The 15,101-nt window shown below is 43.8% G+C and overlaps 1 protein-coding gene across 1 annotated transcript in view; it reads right to left on the bottom strand.

Annotated features, from left to right (window-relative positions):
- The window catches only part of BICRAL (BICRA like chromatin remodeling complex associated protein), a 1,536,848-nt gene that overhangs the window by 937,340 nt on the left and 584,407 nt on the right, over nt 1–15,101 (bottom strand). The gene's annotated exons all lie outside the window — the stretch shown is intronic.

Genomic DNA, 15,101 nt, shown 5'->3' with positions numbered 1-15,101 from the left:
ACCATTGTAGTTTCCTCATATGCAGTCTTACATATGGAATTAGTAGAATGCAGGAGGCCATGAACCCCAAGGCTTGCAGTACTTGCCTTGCAAATAGCAGGGTCTTTGTGGCCATTAGTTTGAAGTAAGTTGTCAAAAGAATTTGCTTCGTTGGCGTGAGTAAAACCATCTGGGAAGATGTGTTCAAGCTTGCTCCCAGGAATATAATTTGTTGACAGGGTACCAGATGTGATTTCTTTTCGATTATGGTGAATCCCAGATAAGTTAGCACCTTTTGTACAAATGTCAGATGATTCAAGAGTATGTCCTGGCTTTCTGCCTGAATTAGACAATCGTCCAGGTACGGGTATATTTGAATATTTCTTTGCCTGCAAAATGCAATGACTGGAGCTACGCACTTTGTGAATACCCTAGGTGCAGTAGATAAGCCAAAGGGCAGTGCAGAGAACTGATAGTGCATGTAGCCTGCTTTGAAGCGTAGGTATGTTCTGCAAGATTCCCTGATTGGGATGTGCAGGTAGGCTTCCTTTAAATCCAATGTTGCCAACCAGGCATCTCTGCCTAGCATAGGAAGCAACTGGTGAGGAGTTAGCATCTTGAATTTTGGAATCACCAAAAAGGTGTTTAAGATAGAAAGGTCCAGGATACGACACCATGAATTGTCTTTTCTGGGTACCAGGAAAAGTCTTGAGTAGAAACCTTGTCCATTTTCCTCTTCTGGTACAATCTGAATAGCCTTTATGCTTAAGAGAGAGTACTTGCTTTTGAGTCTCTGCCCACTGATTTGGGGGTAGATCTGGCCAACCGTTTGGGGTTGGTAACGTGTGGAAGTGAAATCTGTATCCTTGGGAAACTATATTTAAAACCCATTTGTCCTGGGTAATGAGTTCCCAGTTTTTGGCCTGCAGAGCAATCTTTCCCCCTAAAGGAGCAGTCAGTTGAGAAGTGCTTGGAAGTTTTAAAGTTAAGTCATTGAGACAGCTTACTATAGGGGGAAGTCTTACTACTCCCTGACTTGGGAGTGGGAGCTCCCCACTGCTTAGTCCTGTGCGTACCCTGGGACTGAAGCCTGGGTATTCTGCTGGTTCTGGGTTTGGACTGAGAAGGTTTGGAAGAGACAGGAAAGGACCAATTCTTAGAGGGCCAATGCCTACTAAATCTTGGAGGCTGTACTTGTAGGAAATCTTTAATAGTTTGCATAGATTTAGCTTTTTCCTCCATCATTTTAAGAACTTCTTCTGCTTTGTTGCCAGACAGGTGGTCCTGATTTAAGGGAGCATCCAGCAATTTAGCTTTAACATGATCAGGCAAAGATTGCTCCTTAAGCCAAGCATGCCTTCTAAGTACTGACCCAGTGACAGCAGCCCTGCAAGATGCCTCTAGTGAATCAAAACCACATTGCAAAGTATGTTTTCCAACCTGTTCAGCAGAATGCATTAAATCCTGTAAATCCTTATTTTCAGCACAGTCAGGAATCAGCATCATTTTCTGTTTAAGCAATCCAATAATATGTTGCTGATACTTTAACATATGAAACTGACAGTTTAAGTCCCTAATGGCCAAGGTTGCAGAAGTGTATACCTTCTTACCCCATCTATCCAGCGCCCTGGAGTCTCTATCAGAATGGGTAGGATTTCTGGCAGTAGTAGCTTTAATGCCCTTGGGTCCCTGTGAAATTGTCTCAGGATCTACAGAAGGATTTTTAAAAAGGAACTTGTGAGAGTCAGGAACCCTGTAATATCAATCAGGTTTTCTGGGAGCAGGAAGTAAAGAGTCAGGGGCCATGCTAGATTCTGAAAAGGCATCATCAACAATGTCTAGTACAGGAGGGATAGCTAAAGGCCTGTGTTGAGGCAGGAGTAAGAAATCCCTAAGCCACTTTTTAGAATCAGTGTAATCCTGGCTTTCCCAGCGGAAATGCTCCCTAAGAGTATGCAAGGTTTCACCAAAAGAGAAATCCTCTGGGGAGGGGGGGGGAGCAGAGGGAATAGAGTCCTCTGCATCAGAATCCTCATAGGTAGATAAGGGTAAATCCTGGTCATCACAGGAAACAGAAATTTCCGAATCCTGGTCAGAAGTATCATAAGCAAATTCAGTCCTAGGTCTCTTAGAAGGGGAGGGTTGTCTACCCGATTAAAGTAATAAGGTCTTCAGCCATTCTTATCATTTGTATTTTTGGGCATAGAGGCCTGAACATGCGGTCTGGGCGTCAGTTTTCTAGGCATGGTTTGAGTTATAGGCCTTGAAGAAGAAGATGGCGTCAGTTTAATATGCAAGTCCATAGGCCTGAATACACCCTCAGAAGCTGGTGCCTGCACAGCGGCTCCGGACCCATCCAAGGTAGAGACATCCACAGGTTCCACAGTTGAAGCATCTCGTGGCATACCCGAATGGGTCTCAGTAGAGGTCTGCAAATCTGAAGTAGCGGGTATCAGGGGCTACGAAAGCGCCTCACTGAGTACCAGTGAACTGGTGACTGGCTTAGTAGAAGAGTCGTCGGCAGCTTTGGACCTATGCGGCCTGTCTCTGTTTTTATCTTTGTGTTTTTTTGGAATGTCGGTAGTCGGATGGCTTACCGAAGACATATCTGGATAACTAAACCGAGTACCAAAATATTTAGAAGCGTAAATATACCAACGACGGATAGTTTGTTGCTTAAATAAGGCACAAAACCGATGGCGAGGTACATCGTGGTCAGGGCCTAGGCAAGGAATACAGTACGAATGAAAATCTTTAAGGGGTATTAGGTATTTGCTTTCCACAAGAAATACAATTAGTGACTTTTACTGACATCGGTTTAGAGCAAGAAAAAGTTTCCCCAATGGGGTACTTAGCTTTAGTTGAAGACTTCAGTTCTGAAACTCGAAAATGAAAATTTCAGGAGTCGGCCAACCGGCACTTGCGAACTGCTTCTGCTTCGGGCACCGCACGACAAGAAAGACTGATCTAATGGCATCGGCTGCATGCTTTATACTCCTGACTACCTAATGTCACGGAAGATGAGACAGCAACCGACACAGGACCCAAGACTTTGATAATCAGGCCAACTGAGGACTGCTGCAAGCAGATAACCCAAATGTGATGACTGCAACAGTGAAACACGAACAACATCTGATAGGAAAGTTACAAAAGGTAATCTAAAATGTGGGGAATATTCACAATGGAAATATACATCTGAAGGTACAGAAATTAAATTAAATGGAGTAGATTACAAATTTAAGTTTGAACAACATACAGTTGTAATACAAAAGATGTGTATTTAGAATTCTGTGATTCTTTTAATTCCTTCTACACAGGAAAGTCTGAGCAATCACTATGCAGAAGGATATACAAACACTATTATAACATCACTAGAGATAATGTTAAAATGCCTTAAACACAGCCTACATTATAAGTTCTTAAATGTAGTTTTGTAACAGGCTCCAGTGAACCCCACAAGTGGTTCCCTCTGAGTTAAAATTAGAGTTACGTCAACTAATAGGTTCATAGGTTGATACTAGGCTATCTGTCCTAGGGCATTTATAAGCCTAGCCAGAGTGTGTTTGGCTTTCGCCACCCTTTTAGATTAGTTGACTGTGCCTCTGTATAGTAGGTCACAGAAGGTAGCCCTTTTAAGGTTAGTTTACTGTACCTCTGTCAAGCAGGGACACAGAAGAGATCCTAGGGGTAAACTTACGATCTCCCATCCATTCGTCAAGATTTCTCTTGAAGAGGATCAGTGAGGGGCTCTGCCTAACATGGATTGGGATTTTGTTCCAGAGTGAGGGGAGCCTCTAGGATATGAATCTGTCCCTCCAGCATGTCCTATTTATTTCTGTGCTGAGGTTCAAGTCCCTGGAGAGTGTAGCTCTAAGGGATTTGGATTTCCTGAGGTGAAGCATGTCCATTTATTCTGGATTGGACATGGCCTTAATCTGGCAGCTATGCTTAAATGCTGATGAATCTCCAAGCATAAATGAAAACATATGCATCAGCAGTATACTTAAATGAGTGCAGCCATATTATAGTGGCTTATTTTACAGACAATATCAAATAAATTTGCGATTGTTTTTAAAATATGTTTTAACTAGCTTGATCATAATTTTGTGAGTTTCGCTATTTAATTCAGAATTTTCTTACTTACTACTTTTTTATTTTTGGGAGAATACTACTACATTTATAAGGCTCTTCATATACAGTATATACATATGAATCTCTAGTATAGCTATAGTTTTTATTAGACATTGTTTAATTTTGTTTTCTAATATTAAGAAGTTAATTCACAAATAACTGGTTGAATGAACTTTGCATCTTATGTGACTTGTTACAAATCATGTGAACTTTGGAAGTTGCATAAAGCATCTGAGTAGCATTCTACAGTTAGTTCTGATGAAGTCGTTTGTAGGACAAAAGCAGCAAGCTGTTTCCTGATAAATTACTTTTTAACTTTGTTGAATGTGACTTATTCCTGTCCAGGACTATTGGCTTCTGCATTTATATTTGGCTCATATTTATTACGGACCACATTACCTCAAGACAGATGCCTTAAGACCCTCAAACAGATTCATATCATGTTATCAGATCACTGTGGACTACAGTGACCCTTCCATATTTTCAAAAAATCACACAGCATTCCTAAATGTTCTTGATCAACTTCCCGTAAATAGGAATGTTGTTATCCTAGGTGATTTTAATTTATCTATGATTAACTGGGGGACCTACACCACTGATGTTAGATATACAGAAAAAATTCTTGGATCTTATAAACAAGAACTCTCTGGCCCAGATCGCTAATGAACCTACTGGACAGCATAATATACTTGACGTTGTCATAACAAACTTAGCATCTGTATGTACCATCCCCCAGCTATCCCCTCATTGGTCAAGTCAGACCACAAACTAGTAACCTTCTCTAGCTAACAGAAACCAAAAAACAACACAAATATCACAGAATTCAAAGACTTTAAACATACAATTCTATGACAAAGTCGCTAAATATGAGTATAATGGTATTACCATAATGTTGATAATGAAAAGAATTATGCAGAAAAGCTTAACTCACACTTTAACAAATGCATTACATTGGCAGATCTAACTAAATCAAAGCAAATGGGGAGGTTTAAATGCAAACCAGAGTGGTGGCCCTCAAGCATTAATAAACTTATTTAATAAAAGGAAGAAAGTCCTTAAACTAAACAGCAGAACAAATGGTCCCTATATTAAGGAGAACATCACATAGCTAGATAAGAAATTTAAAAATGACATAAAAACCAAGGCCTCCCATGAACTCAGACTAGCCACAGAAGCCAAAGACAACCACAAATCACTCTTCCGTTATGTCAGAAAAATAAGAAGTAACTCTCAATATTGCTCTAAGCTTATTCACAGTAATACTAAATACCCTGATCCAATGGATATTGCTAACAGACTGGCAAATAAATGTAGTGTCAGCTTCGCCCTGAGGCATCTATTTCAAGCCCACTTATCCTTGATGGAATCAAACCACTACTCATCCTGAAAGAGCATGTACCAAAGGTACTCTCTAAAAGTAAGAATACTTTGTCCATGGCACTTGACAATACACCTGGTCCCCTAATTAATAGCAATAAGCAAGCAATGACAGACATACTCTTCAAACTCTTCAACTCAAGCGCATTAACTAGCTTTGTCCCACAGCAATGGAGCACACCCTTTGTGATCCCACTCTACAAGGGTGGCTCCACCTCAGACCCCAGATATTTCAGACCCATCAACTTAATGAATCTTCTATGCAAAGCATGGAAGGTACCATAACTAACCTATTTAAGAATGATATCAAAACTTTTATCAGACTCGACCCCGGCAGTTCAGCTTTGTCAAGGGTAGAGCCTGTCTAATGAATCTTTTGAACTTCTTTGAGAGGATTATTCAGGCTGCTGACTTTGTCAAGGCATTCAGTACTATACTACATGCAAATATAAGCAACAAAAAAAAATGAAGGGAACTCCAAACTGACCAGTATGTGGTTAGGTGGAAAGCCAGTTGGATTAGAGATAGGGACTCGCAGTGAGAGTAAGAGGTGCATCCTCTGAGAGCATGAAGGTGACCAGTGGAGTCCTGCAGGGATCTATTCTGGGACCTCTGCTTTTGGTATTTACTTCTCTGATTTTCATTTACCAATTGGGGATCTCTGGTTACCAGTGTTCACAGATGATTATAAAGTAGAGGTCATCTTGTTCCCTTCAGACATATATGCACTCCAAACAGGAGCTTGTACTTGTCAGTAGCTGGTATACTAAAAACAGGCTCAAGGTCAAAGATAGAAAGTGCAACACTGTAGTACTTGGTAAGCACCCCTAGCTCTTCTTATAGCATGGATAATACACCACTTCAAAATGAAAATGTGAAAAATTTGGGTGGACGACTCCCTTAATATTTGATCACTGCATTACAACTGTGATTAGGAAAAAGAAGTTATGTACCTACCATAACGTTCCATGTTAGTTGTCTTCTTCTCGCCTTCTTTCTTGCTGGTTGGGGTTCGGAGCCGATCCTCGGCTCCGACTTGGCCATCTTCAAAAGCTCGAGAGCTGCATACTGGCTCGAGGCCACCCCATATCCCATTATGCCTGGCGCTAGATACCCAGATCTCATTGGTAAGACTAACTGCAGACATAATAAAGGAGAGGATCCTATCCTGAAAAATATAAAACTTCCAGAGAGGCCACTAGAGAGAAAGGAATAGCCAGAGAAGACTCAGCCAGCGAACAAAAAACTATAAGGAACTCTTCTCGGTCTACAAGGATAGGGGGATGGAGGGTGGGACACAAGAAAGAAGGCGAGAAGAAGACAACTAACATGGAACGTTATGGTAGGTACATAACTTCTTTATGTTAAGTTGTCTATCTCACCTTCATTCTTGCTGGTTGGGACAGCGTCCCTAGCACCTAAAAACCTGGGTGGCTCATCGGAACAAACTCTTCAAAACAGTGGAACCAAAATCAGCTCTGTTCCTGGAAACCAAATCCAACTTATAATGCGAAATGAAAGTATGTGGGTTGGCCCACATAGCCGCAGCACAAATAGATTCCATGGGCAACCTAGCCTAAAAGGCCACAGAAGTGGCTAAAGCTCTGGTGGAGTGACCTTTTGATTTAACAGGCAATTCTTTATTCCTCAGTTGATAGACAAATGTGATGATAGAAGTCAACCTCCTGGACAAGGTTACTTTTGAGACTGGAAGACCTTGTTTACTCTCAGCATAAGAAAGGAAAATGTGATCTGATTTTCTGATTTAGTTCTATGCAAATAAAAGCGCAGTTGCCTGTGAACATCTAACTGAAGTAATTTATATTCCGCCCTGTTGGAGTGGTTGGGAAAAAAACACAGGGAGGTCTGTGGACTGATTCAAGTTATTTTCTGAAGAGACCTTAGAAAAAAAGGAAGGATTCATCCTGAGAGCAACCCTATCATTGTGGAACACTAGGTACGGGGGACGGGAACAAAGAGCCTGCAGTTCCGAAACTCTTCTGGCTGAAGTAATGGCTACCAGAAAGGGAGTTTTCCATGATAAAAACTTCAGGGAACAAGAAGCTGCAGGTTCTAAGGGAGGCAATATTAGAGAAGCTAAAATCAAATTTAGATCCCACGGAGGTGGGGGATCTCTCACTGGAGGCCTGAGCAGAGAGGTACCTTTGAGAAAGGCTTTACACAGCTTGTGCAACATGATATTATTTCCCGACAGACCAATGAGAAAATTTGAAATTGCAGCTAACTGAACTCTAATTGTAGCGGAAGCGGACCCAGAATGGAAGAGTTCCACAAGAAAATCCAAAATGTAGTGTAAAGGGGCTGAAAAGGGGTCTATACTCTTAGTCTCTGCCCAGGATGAAAAACGTTTCCACTTACTAGCGTAAGTTTTTCTAGTGGTAGACTTGTGCGATGATAAAATAATTTCCCGCACAGATGGGGCGATATCTAGAAGCCTGGCTAAGGTTGGAAGTGGAGCAACCAAGCAGTGAGCTGGAGAGATTGCAGGGATTGGTGCAGCCCACCCGATTGATGGATCAGAAGGTCTGGAACTGGGTCCAGAGTCCAAGGCTGCTCTAGAAGATGATGATGCAGGAACGGGAACCATATTTGTCGAGGCCAGTACGTGAGCAATGAGGATCATTTTGCAGCCCAAAACGGTAGCTTTCTGTATCAGTTTTGGAATAAGGGGAAATGGAGGTAATGCATAAAGAAGTCCCTGAGGCCAATCGTGGACTAGAGCGTCTCTGGGGGAATGTCTGGGAAGTGGAAGGAGAGAGAAGAATTTGTTGCATTTGCTGTTGAAGGGGGTGGCAAAAAGGTCGCAGCAAGGCTGGCCCCATTTGTGGAGTATCTGGTCCGCAACTACTTGATTCAGAGACCACTCGTGAGGCATGAGAATTGCTCTGCTCAGTCTGTCTGCTATGACGTTGGACTTCCCTGGGATGTGTGTTGCGATCAGAAACCATTGAGAAGAGATCGCCCACTGCCAGAGTCTGAGTGCTTCTCGACATAGGGGGTAGGACTTGGTTCCGCCCTGCTTGTTGATGTACCACACTACTAACATATTGTCCATTTGAACTGCAATGGTCCCGGTAGGAAGAGAGTCCTGTAGAGCTTGCAACGCTAGAAGCACGGCCCTCATCTCCAAGACGTTTATATGCAGGTGGTACTCGTAAGGTTGCCAGGTGCCTTGGACTGTCCTGCCCTGATAATGCCCCCCCACCTGATCAGGGAAGCATTCATGGTAACCGTAGCAGCTGGAGGGGGAAGTACAAATGGTCTGCCTAGGGGTACTGATGTGGAGACCATCCACCATGCAAGGTGCTTTTTCCATGCTTCTGTGATCATAATCATGTGAGACATGGGAAGCTGCTGGAAGGACCATTGGGTGAAAAGCAGCCACTGGAGGATCCTCATGTGAAAACGAGCTAGAGGAACAAGTATGATAGCTGCTGCCATGAGACCTAGAGTTTGGAGGACGAACCTGGCTTGAATTCTCTTGCATGCTAATAAGACCTGTACATGTTGACGAATCACTAATACCCTGTCTAGTGGAAGGCTCGCTGACATGTCTTTTGTATTTAAATTTGCGCCTATAAAGGTGATAGACTGACAGGGCGACAATGCAGACTTTTTGAAATTTATTGCGATACCTAGTCTGGAGCAAGTGTCAATAGTGAAGTCTCTGGCTCGCAGAAGGTGATGCCTGGTGGTAGCAGTAAGGAGCCAGTCGTCTAGATATGGAAATACCTGGAATCCTTGCCGTCTCAGGTGAGCGGTAACTACTGCCATGCATTTGGTGAACACCCGGGGGGGCTGTGGTGAGACCAAAGGGCAGAGCTCTGAACTGGTAATGCTGGCTCCCAGCCGGAAGCGGAGGAATCTTCTGGAGCGTCTGTCCATTTTGACATGGTATTACGCGTCCTGAAGATCTATAGAGCACATCCAATTGTCCTGACCCAGAAAGGGCATAATGGACTGTAGCGTGACCATCCGAAACTTGGTTCTTTGTACAGACCTGTTCAGTCTGCTGAGATCCAGAATGGGTCTCCAGTCCCCTGTCTTTTTTGGTACCAAAAAGAACTTTGAGTAAATTCCAGATCCTTGCTGGTCTGCTGGGACTTGCTGGATGGCTCTTTTTCTTAGCAGTTCTGAAATTACTTGTACTGCTTGGTCCCTTAGACTGGGTGGAACATCTGGAAGGGACTTGTATGACTTTACGGGAGTGCGAATGAAGGGTATTCAGTAGCCTCCGGATATAACTGACTGTACCCATTTGTCTTGTGTTATGTCTTGCCAGGCTCTTGGGTACAGTGATAATCTTCCCCCGACTGCCTCCGGAGGTGAGCAGTCGGGCAACCCTTCAGGGATGGTGGGAGGGTTTCTCAGAGAAGGATTCTCTGCTGCCATGGTTTTGCGGACCCCCTCTGCCACGAGGGCAGCGTCTATTATTGTTCCCTCCTCTGCCCCTGGATGGGAACTCACCACGTGGGTCTGGCAAGGCACCCTGAGATTTTTGGAACCACATCTTTCCGCTCTTCTGACCCTTGGGATATGATCTGGAAGGAGTGGAAAAACGGACTCTCATGGCAGAGAGAGTCTTGCCTTCCTGTTCACACCTAGTAAGGGTGTCCTTCACCTGTGATCCAAAAAGAGAGGAAACATCAAAAGGGGTGTTGGTGAAAGACGCTCTGAAAGGTTCTGCAAAGTTACATAGCCGCATCCAAGCGTGTCTCCTTAGAGCAACACCTGTGCCTGCGGTTTTACTCGCACCATCGGCTGCATAAGAAATGAGCCTCATTGAGGAGTTCACCACTGAATTAAGAGTTGCCAGCTGGGAGGCTGCCTTAGCCCGGACCCCCTCAGCTGATGGATCTTGGAGGGTATCTCCGAGTTAAGGAGATCCCTTTAAAGGTGGGTAAAGTGGCAGAAGTAATTCAGAGACCTCATAGAAAAAGTCGCTGAAGAGAACATCCACTTCCCGTATCTGTCCATCATCCTGGACTCCTTGTTAGGGAGATGGACAGATGAAGAAGTTTCAGCCAACTCCTTCTTCGTGGCCGCCGCTACCACCATGGCATCAACAGGGACACCTTTGGTCAAAAACTGTTTATCCTGTGGTGCCGTTATGAATTTAGTGGGTCTTCTGGGGGTGGGTTCCATTGTGTCTGGAGCTGACCATGCCTTCCGAGCCACTACGGACGTGAGTGGGTCGAAAGGCGGAGACACCCAGGAGGTGGAAGGTCGGGAACCAAATGCGTCCAAGAATACAGACTCACCCTCAGAGGGGCTTAGGGTAGTCCAGTTCCCCCTCTGCCTAAGCATCTCAAGGATGTCTGAAAAGGAGACATCTTCAGAGGGGGATCTCGGGGACCCTTCCGAATCCTCCAAGTTGGTATCTGACGTGACAGACTCAGGGGAGTCAACATGCTTCCTCTTGCATTTTCTCTTACGAGGTGGCTCCTCTGAATGATCAGGAGAGGCCTCGGAAGAGGAAGATACACCCAAGGGGGTGCCCTGGAGCGTTGGTTCCCCACGCTTGGGGTCCAGAGGAGGGACAGAGGCAGACGCAGGCACCATAGTGGGAGGAGCTGGTGGGGATGATCGTGGAGCTGACTCAGGAGCCAGCACGCTCCTCATGACCTCAAAGGCGTCCCTGCTCGGATGCCGAGAAGGCTCCGGTTCCGAAGAAACTGGAATCCCTCTCCGCACTGAGCGGGACGGCTCCGAAGCCGATGTAGGAGCCAAGCTCACCTGCGTCGAAGCTCCAAGAGGGAGAACGGGGTCGGACAAGGGTCCAATCCCACTCGCCCCCTCGGAGACGATGAGGGAGTCTCGGCGCCCAGATCCTTCCAAGGATGGTACCAAAGAAGTGATCGGAGCCGACGACGGAACTGAAGCAGAATGTATCGGTGCTGACGGTTCCACGACTCGAACTCCGGCTCCGAAGTCAAGGAAGGATTCGAAGGAGGAATAACAACAGATATGGACGGAGCCGACACCTGATGAGGGGGGCTGGACAACATTTTTGCTAGGGTCTGCGATTTTAACAGCCTACTGACCACTCTCTCCACGTCATGATTGGATAGTCTTGAGGACCGAGAAGAGTGGGATCGATGATTGTGCTCCGATTGGAGCAGAGGAGACCTCGGAGCCGAGCGTATCGACTCCAGGGAGGGAGACCTAGATCTCTTTCGACTCCCAGTCGGCTCCGAAGTGGGAGTCGGAACTGACTGGGAGGCAGGTAAATCGGTTCCGGCCGGAACCGAGGCTGAAGAAACAGCTTTCACCCATCAACGGCTCCGAACTGGGAGCCGAAGATTTTGGTGGTTTAGTGGCCTTCACGGGCTGAGTCTTTGCCGGTGAATCCTGCTTGAGTAATCCACGTAGGATTAACTTATTTTTACACTCCTGCAGGACTCTTGGGCTGAAGGCATGGCAAACCGAACAACAGTCCTGCAGGTGCACGGTGCCGAGACAATAGACACAAGAAGTGTGACCATCTGTCAGAGACATCTTCTGACATCATAAATCACACTTCTTGAATCCGGACACCTTGGTATCCTTGGACATACTTAAAAAAGAGATACCAAACACAATACACTGCTATAACAATTTAAGTATAGTAACTATAAAAAAGCACACACACACACAAAGTTACCACACCCAAAAACAGTTAAGGATACACACAATAGTCTAACAACTATAAAAGACTAAACTAAGTAAATACTATTTTATATATATATATATATATATATATATATATATATATATATATATATATATATAATTTATTTATTTATTTAAAAGAAAAATAGGTTAGCCTCTAACTTAAATGGCTACTTCAAAAGAGAGAGAGGGGGGAGGGGAAAACTCTCTAACTAAAACGAGAGTTCTGAAGGGATAGGGGAAGTTTGAAAAAGAAAACTACAAGTATTTATATATCGAAAGATTAACTAGTTTAAACAATCTACACTAACGAGCTATCAATATTGATCAAAAACGATTAAATAATGAAAATATACGACCTGAGCCAGTAGACAACCTCTCAGCAGAAGCGGCAAACGAGATCTGGGTATCTAGCACCAGGCATCATGGGATATGGGGTGGCTTTGAGCCAGTATGCAGCTCTCGAGCTTTTGAAGATGGCCGAGTCAGAGCTGAGGATCAGCTCTGAACCCCAACCAGCAAGAATGAAGGCGAGATAGACAACTTAACATATCATTTTACCTTGCAGAGCAAATAGTTAAGGGTATTTCTGCCAGATCATAGATTGTTGTCACCTCCTTGTAAACAGCACTGATTAGACCCATCATGGAGTACAACACCCCACTTTGGAATGCACCTTTCTAAGCATATCAAGCAATTGAAAATAATCCAGAGGCTTGTAACTAAAAAGATCAGGGACTTAAAATATTTGATCTGCCAAGAAAGACTGGAGGATTTATCCATATACTCAGTTTCATACAGACTGCTTATGGTTGATTCGTGCCTTGCTTATAGGGTTATAAGAGATCCAATAGCTCAAGAACAATTGCACTTCAATAAATCAAACAGTCCAACTAACAGTAGGGCCAGAGATCTACTTCAACAAACAAATAAGACAAGAAAGGGAGGATGAATTTGGCATGCAGTACCTACCCCTTCTCTGGAACAAACTCCCTCTCCGAGTTAAGCAGCATTAAAAAGGAGCTGGACAACTGGGTGAACATTCATAAATTCACTAATATGACTGGCTTGGATCTGCTTAAAAAACAGAGGCAGGGCCTAAGAGTGGGTACTGGCAAAGTGGAAATGGCCTAGCAACTCAGTTGCCCTGTAAAGTACAGTTGTGTAATTCAACTTAGTAAATGTTCTAATAGACCACTGTTGCTGCAACAGCCTAAGCTATTAGGGTTACATCCTGCCCAGGATATGACCACTGGCCAGCTTTCAAAGCTTCAGGCATTTTCTACCCATCCTAATTGCTGGGGGCTACAACAGAGCCACTTAAAAGCAACAATCTGGGTGCTGAAAGCTTCAGGACTTCCTTGCCTCAAGAACAGAGGCTACAGCTCTGAAAGGTAAATGCTAGGAAAGGAACAATACACCAAATAACATAGGTAACTATATACACATGAATATATACAGCCACACTCTAGCAATACATTACAAACAGAACAAGGGTGATAGAAGGAATGGTTGGCTACTCTAACAGTGATGTATTAGAACATCTACTGTAATGGCAATTTTACTTACACAATTGTACTATGTTCAGCATTACATCACTGTTGCAGTAGGCTAAGATATTTGGATAAATTACCACATCTAAGGATTATACAGGGAGTAAAGATTAACAATCCAGGAACCTGGAAAATGACTGTTGTAAGTAATGGACAGGGAAAAGGATTCTGTTTGTAATGTTTTGTAAAAGTCTGTACAGAGGACCAAGTTGCTGCCTCTAGAATATGTCTAGAGTCAACCCCTTTCCAAAATACACAGAAGAAGCCACAGTCCATGTAGAGTGAGCCTTGACATTATATGGAAGTGACGTGTTGTGAGAATAGCAGAAAGAAATAGCATGATCGCTTCTGCTGCACTGCTTGACAGGGGCACAGGAAAATAATTTTCTTGGGTGGCGAAAGCCAGGGAACCTTTCTGGCTCCTTTTTATATAGGCCCCAGGGCTGATAGCCTAGTACCTACCTATGAGCCTATGAGATAACCATCTGTAAACTATCTGCTTTGACACTAGTTGTCCTTTCTTATTACCTTCATAGAAAACAAACAGCTGCTCAGCCTTCCCAAAGTATTTTGTTCTGTCCAAGTAGCATTTAAGCTGCCTGTGAACATCCAGTGTGTGTGTGTGTGTGTGTGTGTGTGTGTGTGTGTGTGTGTGTGTGTAAGATTCTTTCTTCCTTGCTTTCACGTTCTGGATAGAACACAGGGAGATTAATACACAGGCTCAAGGCAAACTCTTAAACCACTTTAGGCATAAAAAAAGTACTTGTTCTCAATTAAATCATGTCCTTGTGGAAAATTAGTTAGTACTGACTCATGATACAGACTTGCAACTCAGACACCCTTTCCTGCAGAAGGCAGGGCAATGAGTAATACAGTTTTCCAAGTTAAGAGCCTCAAATCAGCCTGATGAGCTGGATGAAGATGTGTTAGCGTTTCTATCACAAAGTTAGGATTCCAAGGAGGAGCCATCTGTTTTCTAGGCAGATGAATATGTAGCCCTTTCAAAAACTGCTTGACTTGAGGGTAGGAAGAAAGAAGGATCTAAGGACAGACAAGCAGAAATGGGTAAAAGATGAATCTAGATAGAAAAGTAAGAAAGGCCAGAATATCACACAGACATTCTATGAATCAGAGGCATTGAGGCCTTGAAATGGTCCCGATTCTTGGTATGGCACCAACCAGAAAATCTTTTCCAAATTCTCACATATGATTTGCTAGAAGCAGGTTTTTAACCTCCTTTAGTACCTGCTGCACATCCTCAGAAACAAAAGATGCCTTAAAGGTATTAAAATGTTTATAATCGAACAGTCAACTCAAGCATTTTCGAGTTGAGGTGTACCAACCAACCCATCTTGTGTGAGTAAATCCAGTCTGTGAGGAAGGCTATGG

This window comes from Protopterus annectens, chromosome 1.part0 (assembly GCF_019279795.1).
Source record: "Protopterus annectens isolate FY-2018-M chromosome 1.part0, PAN1.0, whole genome shotgun sequence".
In the NCBI taxonomy this organism is placed as follows: domain Eukaryota; kingdom Metazoa; phylum Chordata; order Ceratodontiformes; family Protopteridae; genus Protopterus; species Protopterus annectens.
This window is presented reverse-complemented; position numbering and strand designations above follow the sequence as displayed.